Source organism: Canis lupus, chromosome 6 (genome assembly GCF_003254725.2).
Source record: "Canis lupus dingo isolate Sandy chromosome 6, ASM325472v2, whole genome shotgun sequence".
In the NCBI taxonomy this organism is placed as follows: Eukaryota; Metazoa; Chordata; class Mammalia; order Carnivora; family Canidae; genus Canis; species Canis lupus.
Window position 1 is genome coordinate 59,544,145 of NC_064248.1, and position 15,522 is coordinate 59,559,666.

At 39.5% G+C, this 15,522-nt stretch overlaps 1 pseudogene; it reads right to left on the reverse strand.

Annotated features, from left to right (window-relative positions):
* Positions 1–918: 918 nt before the first annotated feature.
* On the reverse strand, positions 919–4,708 carry LOC112679177 (tubulin alpha-1A chain-like; annotated as a pseudogene).
* Between the last annotated feature and the right edge of the window lie 10,814 nt (positions 4,709–15,522).

Below are 15,522 nucleotides of genomic sequence, written 5' to 3' on the forward strand. Positions count from 1 at the left end.
GATGGGGTGCAATTCAAAGTTTTTGTCTTTTTTAATAGAGCTTCTGGGATTACCAGATCATCAACATCTCCATCTGGTAGAATTGAGAGAAGGAGGAGGGACACCTGGGTGGCTCTGTGGTTGAAGGCCTGCCTTCAGCTCAGGGCATGATCCCGGAGTCCTGGGATCGAGTCCCACAATGGGCTCCCCTCGATGAGCCTGCTTCTCCCTCTGCCTATGTCTCTGCCTCTCTCTGTGTGTCTCTCATGAATAAATAAATAAAATATTAAAAAAAAAAAAGAATTGAGAGAAGGAGGAGGAGGAAAGGAAGAGGAAGAAACCTCCCTTCTGGTGCTCCCTAAGGTACACAAAGAATAAACCTATCCCTTCCCCTACCTCTTCCTTGAGGTGACTTGCAAGTTAGGACACTGGAAACCTTCAGAAAGTGACTTCCTTAGCTCATTGCTGTACGTGGTACTAATTCACCTGAGATTTTGTATCCTGGGTATCGGAGCTATCTTGATCATTTGTCTTATGGAAACAATATAAACTTGTTTCTTGAAAAAGTAAATATAAAATTATAAATGATTTTTCCTTTAAGAATAAAATCATGTTTAACTAAAAAGCTGGAAGGACTGTATTACATCCCATAGTGTAGTATGAAATCCTTCAACCGATTACAATCTCAAATGACAATGAGGGCATCTTTTTTTCTGATAAAGATCAGGAAGCTAGTATTGTCCAAACACAGGTTGCCATTGTTTCAAGTGGAATCGAAGGGTTTGTAGCAATTATTGTGATGAATGAAATGAAATGAATACCACTTGGGATAGTTAAATGTTTCCTCACATGATCAGATGGGTACGGTAGCCCTAGGGTCCGTGATGGGAACAATGATTCCTAGCCCATGTATTGAGAATACTAGACAAAACCTAAATTTTAGAAGAAAAACTGCTGTCTGGTGGTGTTACCAGAGCTTCCTTTTGACACCATATTGGGGGTATATGGGTACTGCAGCATCTCTGCCGTTATATCAACACAGAACACCTAGGGCAACAAGTGAGAAGTGAGCAGCATGGGCAGGAGATAAGGTGTAATAAGGTTGTGCCTGCACAAAGTTAAATCAGTGCAACACTAGCTCAAACAAGAGATAGGTAGGACAGGTAGCTAAGACTGAGAGGCACCATTCTTCATACGTGGATCTTTCTTCAGTTCTAGAACATTTTCTGCCACTATGTCTTCAAATATTCTATCTTTCTGATTCTCGATGTTCTGAAATCCCTATGAACTGTTTGTTGGAACTTCTTATTCTATCCATGATTTCTTTTGATTCTGCTTTCATGTATTCCATTTTTTTCCCCTAAGCTGTATTTTGGCTGATTTTCTAGGTTCCATCTTTTTTTTTTTTTAAAGATTTTTTTTTTTAATTTTTATTTATTTGTGATAGTCACAGAGAGAGAGAGAATGAGGCAGAGACACAGGCAGAGGGAGAAGCAGGCTCCATGCACCGGGAGCCCGACGTGGGATTCGATCCCGGGTCTCCAGGATCACGCCCTGGGCCAAAGGCAGGCACCAAACCGCTGCGCCACCCAGGGATCCCTAGGTTCCATCTTTTAATTCATCAGTTTTCTCTTCAGCAGTGTCTACAATTGAACCCATCCATTATGTGTTTGATTTTAATGATTGTATTTTTTCATTTCCAGAAATTTTGTGTTATCATCTGTTTTTTAAAAATAGTCCTTTTATTCCTCTATTTTATTCTTTTATCATTTTGAACATTTTAAATATGTTTAAAGTTTCTCTCAGAGTTTTCTTTTTCTCTGGTTCTTAAGGATGTAAACTCTGAAAATCTGTTTTTTGGTTTTTTTTTTTTTTTTTTTATTCAACATGGATTGCTTCTTCCTGTGTGTTGTTTTTCATGGGAGTCCTTGGTCCTGGGAAGATTCCCAAGAAAAGTTTCAAGTTTGCTTTTGCCAAAGCTCTAAGGGTTCCAACTGTTCTGGACCAGGGGTTTTATTTATCTTAAGAATTTTTTATTGGAGTATAGTTAACACACAATGTTACATTAGTTATATTATATCAGGTGTGCAATATAGTGATTCAACTGATACCATTTGATTATTATAGCTTATTCCAAATTATATCTCTGTCTCTGCTCTCAAAAGCACAAGGCTTTAACTTGCATCATATGATTCCTAAAGGCAGAGGAAGGCTAGATCAAGGTTAGTGGGCTACAGTATAGATTTTCTCATGGTGCCCAGCTCAAGACTTGAGCATGAAATAAATATGTTTCTGGACTGAAGGATTTTAAGAGAGTTTATGTAAGGAATTTACAATCACTTTTCACCTTTCCTGTGAAATTATTTGTATCTCTACCTATTTTTTCTGTCAATGAGATCCCTTCTCTCCTATACCTTCAATTTCTTCTCTGTTGATTCAATTCCAATGACATTTAAATGTGTTGAATCTTGTCTACTAATTTGAAACTAATTTTGGGCATCTTCTTAGACTCTTGTGATTACTTTTAAAAATAAAGATATTGCTTGACTCTGGACTGTGTTGTCTGTCACCACTGCCATCGCTGCACCCTGGCTGCAGTCTGAGTTGGAAACTTGAGCCTGCATGGCTCCCATGGCCCAAACACTGAGCTCTCTGTTCCAGGGTACGCTTAATGTTTTATTCAGATTGCATTAAAGACTATATTCAGATTGCATTAATAACTATACTCAGGGCATGGAATTCAACTTCCTGATGACTGCAAGGGGATTGGGTGGCATAGCCTGAAAGTGTGGAGGAGTAAGTTTCTAATAGGAGAAATACTGACCAATGAGATTCAAGAGTCGCAAAGGATAAAGTAAATTCCCAATGCTCCCATCTACCCCATGTGGACTACTCTGAGGTGTATCTCCTTTGTACAGCCCTTCAAAAAGGCCTGCAGTTACACCTGCTGAACATTCTATTGTGTTTCTTCACAGATCATTATAAGATGGCAGTCAGTGCTTTGGTGCAGCTCATCACATTGGTTTGAGTCTCTCCTTGCGTTGTTCCTCCTTTCCTTACCCTCATTTGCTGGGCTTGCATCTTACAAATGAAGAACAGTGTTTTGTTTTGTTTTAGATTTATTTATTTATTTTAGGGAGAGAGAGGGTATGAATGAAAGGGGCAGAAGACAAGGGAACGAGAAATTCAAGCAGACTCTGCACTGAATACAGAGCCTAATATGGAACTCAACCCCATGATCTTGAGATCATGACCTGAGCTGAAACCAAGAACTGGCTTTTTGACTGTGCTGCCCAGTTGCTCCATGAAGAATAGTATTTTAGTCCTCACTTCAGGTGTGTTTCCCAGAAGACTTGAGCTAAGGTACCCATAATAAAAAGCATTTTCCTCCTTCTTCTTTACCCTCTCCTTCAAGAGAATCCACACCAACTTCCTCATAATCCTTCTCAAGGGCAGCCTTGTCATCATGTGCCTCAAAAACCTCTCCTTCCTTCATGCCCTCATCCATATACCAGTGAACAAAGGCATGTGTTCCATACATCAGGTCAAACCTGTGGTCTAGGTAAGCCCAGACTTCAGCAATGGCTGTGGTGTTGCTCAACATGCACATAGCTTGCTGTACTTTGGCCAGGTCTTCATCAGGTACCATAGTAGGAGGTTGGTAATTAATGCCAACTTTGAAGCCAGTAGGGTACCAATCCATAAATTGGATGGCACACTTGGTCTTGATGGTGGCAATGGCAGCACTGACATCTTTGGAAACCATGTCACCATGGTACAACAGGTAGCAAGACATGTACTTACCATAGCGAGGATCACATTTCACCATCTGGTTTGCTGGCTCAAAGCATGCACTGGTGATCTCTGCTACAGAAAGCTTTTCATGGTAGGCTTTCTTAGCAGAGATGACAGGGGCACATGTGGTCAGAGAGAAGTGAATGTGGGGATAGGGCACCAGGTTGGTCTGGAATTGTCATATCAACATTCAGGGCTCCATCGAATCTAAGAGAATCAGTGATAGAGGACACAATTTGACCTACCAACCTTTTTAGGTTAGTGTAGGTTGGTGTTCAATATTGAGGTTTCTATGACAGATGTCATAAATGGCTTCATTGTCTACTGTGAAGGCACAGAATGCCCCAGGGTGGTGTGGGTGGTGAGAGTGAAGTTATAGGGCTCAACTACAGCTCTGGAAACCTGGAGGGCTGGGTAAATGGAAAACTCTAGCTTGGACTTCTTGCCATAATCAACAGAGAGACATTCTATTAGCAGGGAGGTGAGCTGGGAACCAGTTCCTCCTCCAAAGCTGTGGAAAACCAAGAAGCCCTGAAGACCTGTGCACTGGTCAGCCAGTTTCTGAATTTGGTTCAAGACAAGGTCAGTGATCTCCCTGCCAATGGTGTAGTGCTCTCCGGCAGAGTTATTGGCAGCATCTTCCTTGCCTGTGATGAACTAGCTGCTCGGGGTAGAAGAGCTGGCGGTAGGTGCCAGTGAGAACTTCATCAATGGCAATGGGTTCCAGGTCTACAAACACTGCCCTGGGCACATCCTTCCCAGAACCTGTCTCACTGAAGAAGATGTCGAAGGAGTCATCTCCTCTCCCAATGGTCTTGTCTCTTGGCGTCTGGCCATTGGGCTGAATGCCATGTTCCAGGCAATAGAGCTCCCAGCAGACATTGCCAATCTGGATAGTAGCCCAGCCAACATGGATGGAGATGCATTCATGCATGGTTGCTGCTTTGTGGCTGCCAAGCAGATGGCAGAGAGGAAGAGAAGAGGTTGTTGCTTCTTACAGTATGACTCTTAGGTGGTTATTAGGTGGTCAATGTAAGAGAAACTGCCAGGTACCAGCATCTTAAAAGGACCTAACTGTCTTCTAGACATTTCTCCTTTGGTGTTCCATAAGCCCCTGAACTCAACATGTCCAAATAAAACTGAGCATTTTCTTCCCACCTGCCTTGCCTATCTCAGTGATTGGTACCTCCATTCCCTAGCCAGAAATTAGATGCCACCCTCACTCACCCATAACTTCAACCTCCATTAGGGTGACCAATTCATCCCCATTTTCCTAGAGCTTTCTTGGTGTTAGTACGAAATCCCCATAGTTTCATGAAAACTTGAATGGCTTGCCTGGAGCTGTCTTACCTTTAAAACTGGAAGTCTCATGTCTTGGGAACCTTGTTAGTCCTGGGCAAACTGTGAGGTTGATAATCTTTTACTTACATCCTATCAATCATCAAGACCTATTGATTCTAGCTTTTTAATGTGTCTAGATTGTCCAGTTCTCCCCATCTCCACTCTATGCTGGTTACTCTAACCAGCATAGATCATTAACATGTCTTGCCTCAACAGCTGCAACGCTTTGCAACTTTCCTTTGCCTCTACCATTGCTTCCTCCAACCCATTCTCTGAATTGCTGCTAGAGTCATCTTACTAAATTATAATCCTGATCATATTATTTTTCTCCTTAAGTATTTGAAATTTATTTGCCCTAAGATAAGGGGCATATATATATATTTTTAAGTAGGCTTCATGCTCAGCATGGAACCCAATACGAGGCCTGAACTCACAACCCTGAGATCAAGACCTGAGCTAAGATCAAGAGTTGGATGCTTAACTGGCTGAGCCACCCAGGTATTCCAAGGGTTATACATTTTAAAATGACTCACACAACCTCTCGTGAAATCATTCTACTTATTCTTCAAGGCTCATCCCTCTTACATTTTCCTCTGGGCTTATAAGCCCAGATGCCAGCTGTCTCCTCTACAAAAGCAACCTTTGTTTAATTTTACACCCACATGGACATAGAACTTTTGCATATCTTCACATTATCTTAAGTCCACTTCTACAAAAGTCTTGGTAAGAAACACAGAATTCACAGAGAAGATGAAAGGGATCTTCTAGCATGTATGGTATAGTAACAAACCCCCAATTCAAAATTTGACATCTCTTTTTCAAAGTTCCTTTTCAGCTCTGACACTTCTAGGATTGTTTCCCCCTTTGTTTCTACTTTTCCTCCAAGGTATACAGCCTTCCTGGATCTACTCCCCCTTTTCCTCGCCCCCGCACAAGCTCTTTATACTCATCTCTTTATTATCCTGAGTGATTTGGCTTTGCTCCAGCTCTTGTTTATAAATGTACATTCCCAACTCTATCCAAGGGTTCAACAAAACAAAGTGTCCTTCTATTTTGAGATTCCATTCTTGCTTAGTGCTATCATTTTTAGCTTGAATATTTCTCGTGGAGTCTCACCTCTCATCCCAAGTAGCTTGTTAAAATATTTCTTGAAAAATATGGTGCTACAATCCTAGAGAAATTGTTCTACCAGCTGCTAAGACAGTAAGCCTTTCGTCCTTTTGTCACCTGTGTTTCGGCTATACTGGCTTCCCTGTAGTTCTTATTATAGCTTTTCTTGTTCTCTCCTACTATGTTTTTTTTTTTTTTTAAGCTGCCAAATCACCTGAGATACTTTAGTATCATTTACCTTAAAAATTTTTTGGCTGACTAATAAATATACCTAAAGTTATAATATATTTATGTCGCCTTGCAAAAATTCATCTTCAGTATTAAGATGGATGACAGACTGTGTTTATAAATGAAACCGATGTTAGATGGAGTTCATGGGGCTTGATTTGGACAAAGAAATTCCTAATTATATCATGACTCATTTTAGCATTTTTAATCATTGTGGCATGATGAAATTCACTGCACTGGTCTCTAGGGGATTAGAAAGAAAACTAATTTCAGTGTTTGAAAGTCATTTTCAAGACGTCCAAGGAAGGCTTATAGAGGACATGAAAGGGGCCTAGGAATTACATAGTTCTCAGTTTGAATCTGAGAATTAGTACAATCAATCAAAACTTCAATCCACATTCCCTTAGAAAACAACAATATGCAAAACACATGACCATTGTGTAAGTCCAGGCAATCATGTACATTTATAGGTAGGTTATATTCAATTAACCTACTTTGTTTTCTTGATAACATCATTGAATATATCTTCATTTTTACTAATACAAATGATTGAAGATTTTAAGATGGCAGTAGAATAACTTTATGTTGTATACAGAGAGTCACACCACTTGGGTTTCTCAGTGGCCTTCTTTAGTGCCAGAACCCCTGAGCTTCAAAGACTTGAGAGGAATGTGGATTAACAAAACACATAAAGAGTTTACAAACCCAGACTTCCATATATATAGCTATATTTTCTTAAGTCATCTTAAGCTTTCTGCACTCTCTTATTTTTTAAACAATCTTTACACTCACAATTTATTTTATTGTTTTATTTTATTTATTTATTTTAAAAAAGATTTTATTTTTAATAATCTCTACACCCAATGTAGGACTCAAACTCACAACCCCAAGATTAAGAGCCACACATTCTTCTGACTGAGCCAGCCAGGTGCTCCTACATTCACATTGTATTATTATTATTATTATTATTATTATTAGTGCAAAAGGGTGATTTTATTAAAGCGCAGGGACAGGACAGGGCAGAAAGAGCTGCTGCACTGGGGTTTTGAAGAATGGCTGATTTAAAATACGGGGTGGGGAGAGATAATGTCCAAAAGGACTTTCATATACTAAAGCAGACCCTCAGGATACTGGAGGCCTTGCTATTATCAGGTTGTTTATATCAAGGTTGTTTTTCCCTCTAGCAAAGCATTAATGTTAAGATAGTTGGAAGTTTCCTGGAAGAATGTTTCACATTCCCCATCCATGGGGTCCTTGTGCTTTGTCCTCAGCTTACCTTCTGCCCTCTCATCATTTCTCCCCTGAACAATTTTGATCCTTAGGAGTTGATGAAGGTGGAAGGTCTTATCTTCTGTAATTCCTTCCTGCTGAATAGGGGCATAGAGATGTCCCTATCTATGGGTCAATATTGGTCAGCTGAGAAACATAGAGAGGAGTTACAAAGGGCAGAGGCAGCTGAATCCAACGTGGGCAACATATATGAACCTCCTTTAGTAGATAGGATCATCTGTCACTGTGAAGTCATTATATTGATGGAGTTTGGGCACCAAGCAGGGAGACATTTCATTGTTGTTTGAAGAGGAGTTTGAAATCTTCTAGAGGTTCATAGGAGTAAGAAGCCATGTTAGTTTGCTCATTGGTTTCCCAAGACACTGGTGGGGAAATCTGAAGAGGGCAGTGTTAAGTCCAGAGGGTGCTTTTCTTCCTCCTTGACAGTGAGTGGAGAAGAAGACATGGTACCGAGACACCAAGGATGGTATCCTATACTCCTATTTTAAAAGAGAGGTCTTCCCTTGTTTTCTTTCTCAGTCAGAAAGGTAAAATAAAGTAACAGGTGTGAAAATACTTCAAAAATGAAACAAGCTTTCCAATTGTAGGTTGGCCTGTCACCTTTTAAATTTGCAAAGGGCAAGAGTGAGGAGATTCACTGTACTAATCTATTTATCCTTCCCACTATTCAACTATCCATCTGTCTTATCCTTCCTTCTTTCAACAAGTATTTATTGAGTACTTCATGTTTGCCTATAATGTCCATGTTCCCTGTCCCTCATAGAACTTACTCTTGTGTAAATAGTACATAGACAATTTATTATTATTATTATTATTATTATTATTATTATTTTTACATAGATCATTTAAATTCAGATTGATAAAGGCTATAATTGAGAAGAGAACTGTGGGATGGTTGGATCAAGTAGGGCTGTGGTTAGGGAAAGTTTTCCACAAAAATGGTACCTGGAGGGAGAGTTGATCTTTTATCTCTCATGAGAAAATATGGGAAATATGTTAAGGATCATGGGAAGTATGGGTAGTAGGACAAAGAGAGGTGATCGAATGTTCCAAGTAGAAAGAACACAATGCAAAGGTCCTGAGGCAAGAGTCAGTGTAGTTCAACAGAAGTTTCAAGGTAGCTGCTCTGCCAGGTGAGAAATCTTCATCTGAATTATTTATGAACAGTATAGTAGCTAGTTCCATAGAATATCCGACATGTGAAAGGTGTGCAGTTTATACAGTTGCAGCTGTTCTTTGGCCTCAAGTCTTAGATTGAATTGTACTATGCGTGGCAGCAATCTTTGTCTTTTTTTTTTTTTTTTTTTCCTTTCCCCAACCTCTGGAAAGTGGATTGCTAAGAATCTAAAGCTTTTGGTTTTTAAGGCATGGCATTTGAACTGAAACACTGCAATTGTCAGAGTACTCAGTAAAAAAAATCCGATCTCTTCTCATTTTGAAGAGGAGGAAACTGGGTTGCAGAGAGGCCAAATACCTTTTCCTGGTTCCACAGCTATTAAATCACAGCTGCTAAAGCAAATACAGGCTAGACCTGATTCTAATATGTGGTCCTGAGTCCCTCAGGAGCAACATAACCACTAGAATATGTGAAGATCAAGAACAAACACGCGGGCTGACTACTACCTTTAACAATACAGAATAACAAGGCTACTCAAATTCTTATCATGGACAAAAGCATATTCTTTGTCTCATTTGATGGATCAAGTCCTCTAGTCTGAAATCATTGTCGATATGACCTGCCATGACCTCTTCCTAAAGTCCTATTATTAGAGTAGTTGAGTCCTGAAAGCATGAATTGTTTCCTCGCGTTCCCTTGAAGTTGACAACTAGTAGAGCTCAAAACAGGGTCCTAGGCAATGGTTGGAAACCTGGAACTGTGAAATAAGAAAAGGGCAAATGAAGTGGAAGTTTAAGAAACCCCAGTACAAACTTCTGTTTATGTAGGGCTGACAATTTATGATCCTTAGGGAAATTGAGTAAACATAATCAGAATAATTGCTAAGCATCTCTAGCCTTGGCCAACAATTAATCACAAGGATGACAAAGCAAAGGAAATAGTCTCTCCAATTTGAATACCTGTGTAGGTAGGTATGGTGAAGCGAAGCTGTTATGTCACATGTAAAGGTAGCAGTGCTATTTCTTAAGTCTAAGAGATGTATATCATGCCAAGAGACATTAATGATTCAAATATCTTCATACACACTTCCCCTAGTAAAGATGTATCAGGCAACAGCAGAACTTCTGTTGTAATTATTTTCCTGCCACAGGAAATTTTGCAGATGAGGTTCAAACCCTTGAGTTTGAAATCAAAAGGCCCAAAATGTGAACCTTCTCTTATCAGAACTTTTTCTACCATAAACCTTTCTATATCTTTTAGGAAACTTTCAGTTGCAAGTGAACAGAATACCTAGTACAAATTTGTGTAAATATCACATTGATTGTTTTATACATTTAAAGGTCCAGAGGTAGGACTTGTCATGGATGCAGTTTTATCCAGGGAATCGAAAGACAGTTTTCTTATTACTTCTCAAATTTTCTTCCTTTGTGTGCCAGCTTCATCTGTGGGTTGCCTCTTTAATAAGATGAGAGGGTGGCAGGATTTCTGAGCTGCATATTTTCAGCTATAAAATTCAATGGAACAGTGAAGGCTTGTCTTTCTCAGAGATAATAACCATGGCCAAGGAGCTGGGGTTGTGAGATTTTGCTTAACTTAACCAAGGTCCTCCATGGAGGTGAGGAGTGGGACCATTCCTACCCAACTGAGTTGCCAGAGAATCGAGATGGGAAGATTTCTCCAAAGAGAGTTCTGCTACTAAATGAATGGGGAAATGGATGCTCAATAACAAAGAAAAGATTTTTGTTACCCTTGATTTTTTTTTTCTTCTCTTTTGGCATTCCACTTAAAAGGACTCTCAGTAAAGTTTAGCTTTTCCATTGGTTAGCATATAGCTTCAGGTGTGTGAAATACGGACTCAAAACAACAGTAGGTTAAAAAGAATAAAGGTTACTCCCACTCTTGTTTAAAGCTGAGATAGTGTGGTGACTCTGCCCTGTGAAATTCTAAAGGACCAGAGTCCTGCCTTGCTTTGTCATCTCCAGGGTGTGGCTTCCATCTCTATGGTCCAACATGGGTCACTACTATGTTCCAATTCCAACCTGACAGGGGTAAAGAAGGGGAGAAAATGTCTCTCCTCTTTAATTTAGAGTTTCTCAACATTGGGATTATTGCAATTTTGGGCAAGGTTATTGTTTGTTGGAAGGGAGGATGTCCTGTGCATTGTAGGATGTTTAGCAACATCCTTGGCCTCCACCCACGGAATGCCAGTAGCATCTTCCTTCTCCCAGCTGTGACAACCAAAATCACTCTAGATTTGCCAAATATTCCCCGTGGGGGGGATATTTTACTTCTGCCCACATTCTTTGGCTATAATTGAATTATATGGTCATTCATTGCTGCAAGGGAGACTGGGAAGTGTGGTCCTTTTCTTTTTTCCTTGATGGCTATGTGCCATCAAAAATGGGACCACTAACGTTCTTTGTCAGTGCTCAAGTAACTACCCATTTTCTGTCAATATCAATCCAGGGCACAATATGATAACGGAGAATACTTATTGAACTTTTGCATTTATCCACTTCCAGGAATCCACAAAAAATCCCTGAAACATTTCTGAAACTCTTTAGGATGTATTTCATAATTATGAATATTCTTTTAGACTATGACAATAGAAACTTGAAATCCATGAAACTATATGCAAGTGTCTTACAAATAATATTTTCACTGATGTCCATTTTGAGGGGACTAAAGTCTGTGACATATGTAATTTCTAGCCACTCTCAAAGCGTTTTCTCCAAAGCTGTTGGTGCACCCTTATGCCTGCCATTAATGCTAAAGCGATTGGCATTAACTAAAACTACTGGCCATCCAACTTCATTATAAATCTCTTCCTACCCTCAGTCTTTGGTCCTGATGATGTATCAGGCAAAGGGCTTTCAACATGTTCTAGGGCTTGATGAGGGCTTTCAACATGTTCTAGACATGATGAGGGCTTTCAACATGTTCTAGACATTTCAGTAAATCTGACTTTTCAACATGGTTTCTTCTTTCCTTAAGACTCATGGAAAGATTGTAAGTGTTGGGATAGAAAACAATTCTGAGTAACACAAACCTTGATGTTCTCAAAATCATTCTTCCATTCTGATGACTGAAACTTTTTTTTTTACGATTTTATTTATTTAGTTGAGGTACACAGAGAGAGGGAGAGTGAGAGCATGAGCACAAGAGTGGCGTGGAGGGGTGGGCAGAGGGAGAAGCAGACTCCCCACTGAGCAGAAAGCCCAATGCAGGGTTCCATCCCAGGACCCCGGGATCATGACCTGAGCTGAAGGGAGATGCTTAACCAATTGAGCCACCCAGGCGCCCCTGAAACTTTATTATTGAATCAAGCTTGTATGTTTAATGCTTAGCAGAATTATTTCCCAGAACTATTTCTCAGTTTCATATATAAATAGGTTTCCTGTATAATATCCCATAAATTTTCTTGACCAGTCCAAACATGTGGAGATCCAGTTTAGGCTCAAATTGGAATTCTTTGTTATTTATTGATTCAGTCATACATCTCAATCATTCATTATTTTCACTTATTTATTCAGTCCACACCTTTATTGAATGTCCACTACATAAAGGTATGTTCTGGGTCTTAGAGTTGCCACTGTGAGCACCTCTGACATGACCCTACTCACAAGATCTAACAGGTGCTACGGTGACAGCTCCCTCCTCCTCCTCCACATTATCAATTTGTGAATTGGGTACTTTGTACATTCTTTCTTCGGAAGTTCTTAAGTTAGATCAGAATCTCTCTGCCACCCAGTTGCTGCCAGTGGTGTGTACTCAGGCAACTCAATATTTGTGTAGGTCAATCCTACTGGTGAAGATTTTTCTGAGGCAAAAAGTAAAAGTTATTCAGTCACAAACTCTCAAGCAGAATGTTTGAATTAGGGCAGCCCGGGTGGCTCAGAGGTTTAGTGCTGCCTTCAGCCCGGGGCGTGATCCTGGAGACCCGGGATCGAGTCCCACGTTGGGCTCCCTGCATGGAGCCTGCTTCTCCCTCTGCCTGTGTTTCTGCCTCTTTCTCTCTCTCTCTGTGTGTGTGTCTCATGAATAAATCAATAAAATCTTTAAAAAAAGAATGTTTGAATTATCAGGAATCTTGGATTTCTAGTATTTGCTAAATCTAGTAGTTGTTTTTTCTTCATAAGCTTTAGTCAGACTGAGGGGTAACTACCCTGTAACGTGCACTTGCTCTGCAAGAGTTCACAATCTGAAATGCTTTTTTGTTTTTTTAGAATTGTTAAAAGATTTTATGGTGGGGTGCCTGAGTGGCTCAGTCAGTTAAGTACCTGCCTTCAGCTCAGGTCATAATATGGGGTCTAGGGATTGAGGCCGGCGTCAGGATCCCTGCTCGGTGGGGAGTCTGCTTCTCCCTCTCCTTCTGCACCCCCCACCTTAGCTCATGTTCCTTCTCTCTCTCTCAAATAAATAAAATCTTTTAAATTTTTTATTGTGATAAAATATACATAAGATTTATCATTTTATCCCGTTTAAAGTGTACATTAATTACATTCATACTGTTGCTCAGTCATCACCACCATCCATCTCAGGAGTTCTTCATCTCCCTAACGGAGATCCTGTCCCCATTGATCAATAGCTACCCATTACCCCTTCAATCCAGCCCTTGGTAACCACCATTTTACTTTCTGTCTTTATGAATCTAGGATCCTCCTATTTGTGGAATCATATGCCCCTTTTATGACTGGCTTATTTCCCTTTGCATAATGTCTTCAAGGTCCGTCCACATTTTAGCATGTGTCAGGGTTTCCTTCCTTCTTAAGGGTGAATGCCATTCTATTGTATGTATAGCCTTCATTTTGTTTAGTTATTCATTCATTGGTGGACTGAAATGCTTTTTTTTTTTTTTCTGATTTTTAGGTGGAATCTCATCTTTAATACTAAATTCTGTGTGCCCCCCAAATCTTGCTCTGGTAAATGTAAACACTTTAAAGTAGGGCATTTAATTCTGTGGCATTAACGAACAAGCTATAAAATCTGCAATTGCCATTCAAGAAGAAAATGTAATTTTACAATAAATCAAATTACTGCCACCTTTTTATTAGCAATAGAAACCCTAAGATGGGATTATGAAGTTACTGTTTTATGAAAAAAATCAGTTTAGAAATTTAGAGGTCTTAAAGCCATTAAGTATATTTAAAAATAATGAAAAATCTTTCTCTAATGTGTCTCCGCTGACCAATATGAAAGCCACCAGCCAAATGCTGGCTTTAAAATTTAAATTAATTAAAATTAAATGAAATTAAAAATTCAAGTCCTCAGTCACACCAGTCATATTTCAAATGCTCTACTGCCATCGTTAGTGGCTACTATATTGAACAGTACAGGCACAGAATGTTTCCATCATCCCCAGAAAATTCTGTTCTACAATGCTGATTGTGTTAACTGGAATTTTCTCCCCCAAAGTCATTAGAGATCATTTAAACGTTACAAAATTCATTGTTGCCTTACAGATTATGATATCCTGAATGTTTCTTGGTTTTGCCAGCCTACAGTCTGTATTTGAAGGACAAGACTTCTTCCTCTGTGGAGCATAAGAACATACCAATACAGTCTTGGTTGCTAGCCACTCACTCACATAGGCACACAGAGCCCAGTATGCACAGAGGAAAGAGGAAAGATAAAACTCCAATAAGGCTGAAGGAGGCAGGAAATGAAAGAGCAAGTTCTCTGTAAGTTAGTAGCATTTTAAATTTTTATGGTTTTGGAAATTTAGTTTGTAGCCTTTCAACCACCAAGTAGTAAAAATGCACATATATGGAAACCTTCAATAAATAACACATTTGGACCTAATGCCTCTTAATTCTTAGGATGGGATACCTGGAAATCTATTGTAGAGAGAACTCTCATGGGAGTAGTAAACAGGACCTGATTATGTCAGAGGCAGACTACTTTAGACTGCCTCTTCTTCAGAGAGGTGATTTTCAACCTCTCTTTGCAATTGGGATGCTGGTATTAATGGCTTATTTATAATTATTTTGTTATTCTATTTGTATGACATCATGTGCTCTTAAAACAGAGCAAATAAATTTCATTCTCAGGGTCTTCATATCCCTTTAACTCACTAGACAGAGGCCTTTTTTTCTTCTTTTTTTCTTTTTTAGCAACTTACTGTATATCTAGAACCTAGCATAATCCTTGCATATAATTGATGCTCAACAAATGTGGAAGGAAGGAAGGAAGGAAAGAAAGAAAGAAAGAAGGAAAGAAGGGAGAAGGAAAGAAGATGAACATCTAGAAGTTATGGAAGGCTGGGGTTGGGAATCATCCCTTTAGGAAAATTGATTTTCCCTGAAAAAGACTCTATTAAATCTATTCATTGATAGGTTTGTGGGGTCCTTCTTCAATTAACAAGGAAGGGACAGATGATAGTGGTTAATCTGCTAGCCATAATTTAAGATGGCTTGGGTTCCAAGTCCATCTCAGCCTCTCATTAGCCTTGCAAACTTGACCATATTAACCCCCCGAAGTTGTTTCCACATTTGGAGCAAGATTAATAACCATATGGTAGGATTTTCATGAGCATCAAATTAGATACACAAACTGTTTAGCTAAATATTTGACACATATTTAGCTCTCAGAACCTGTTAACTTAAAAAGAGAAACTTTAAGCATATGTAAAGACAATCTAGGCTGGGGCTAAAAGTAAGAGA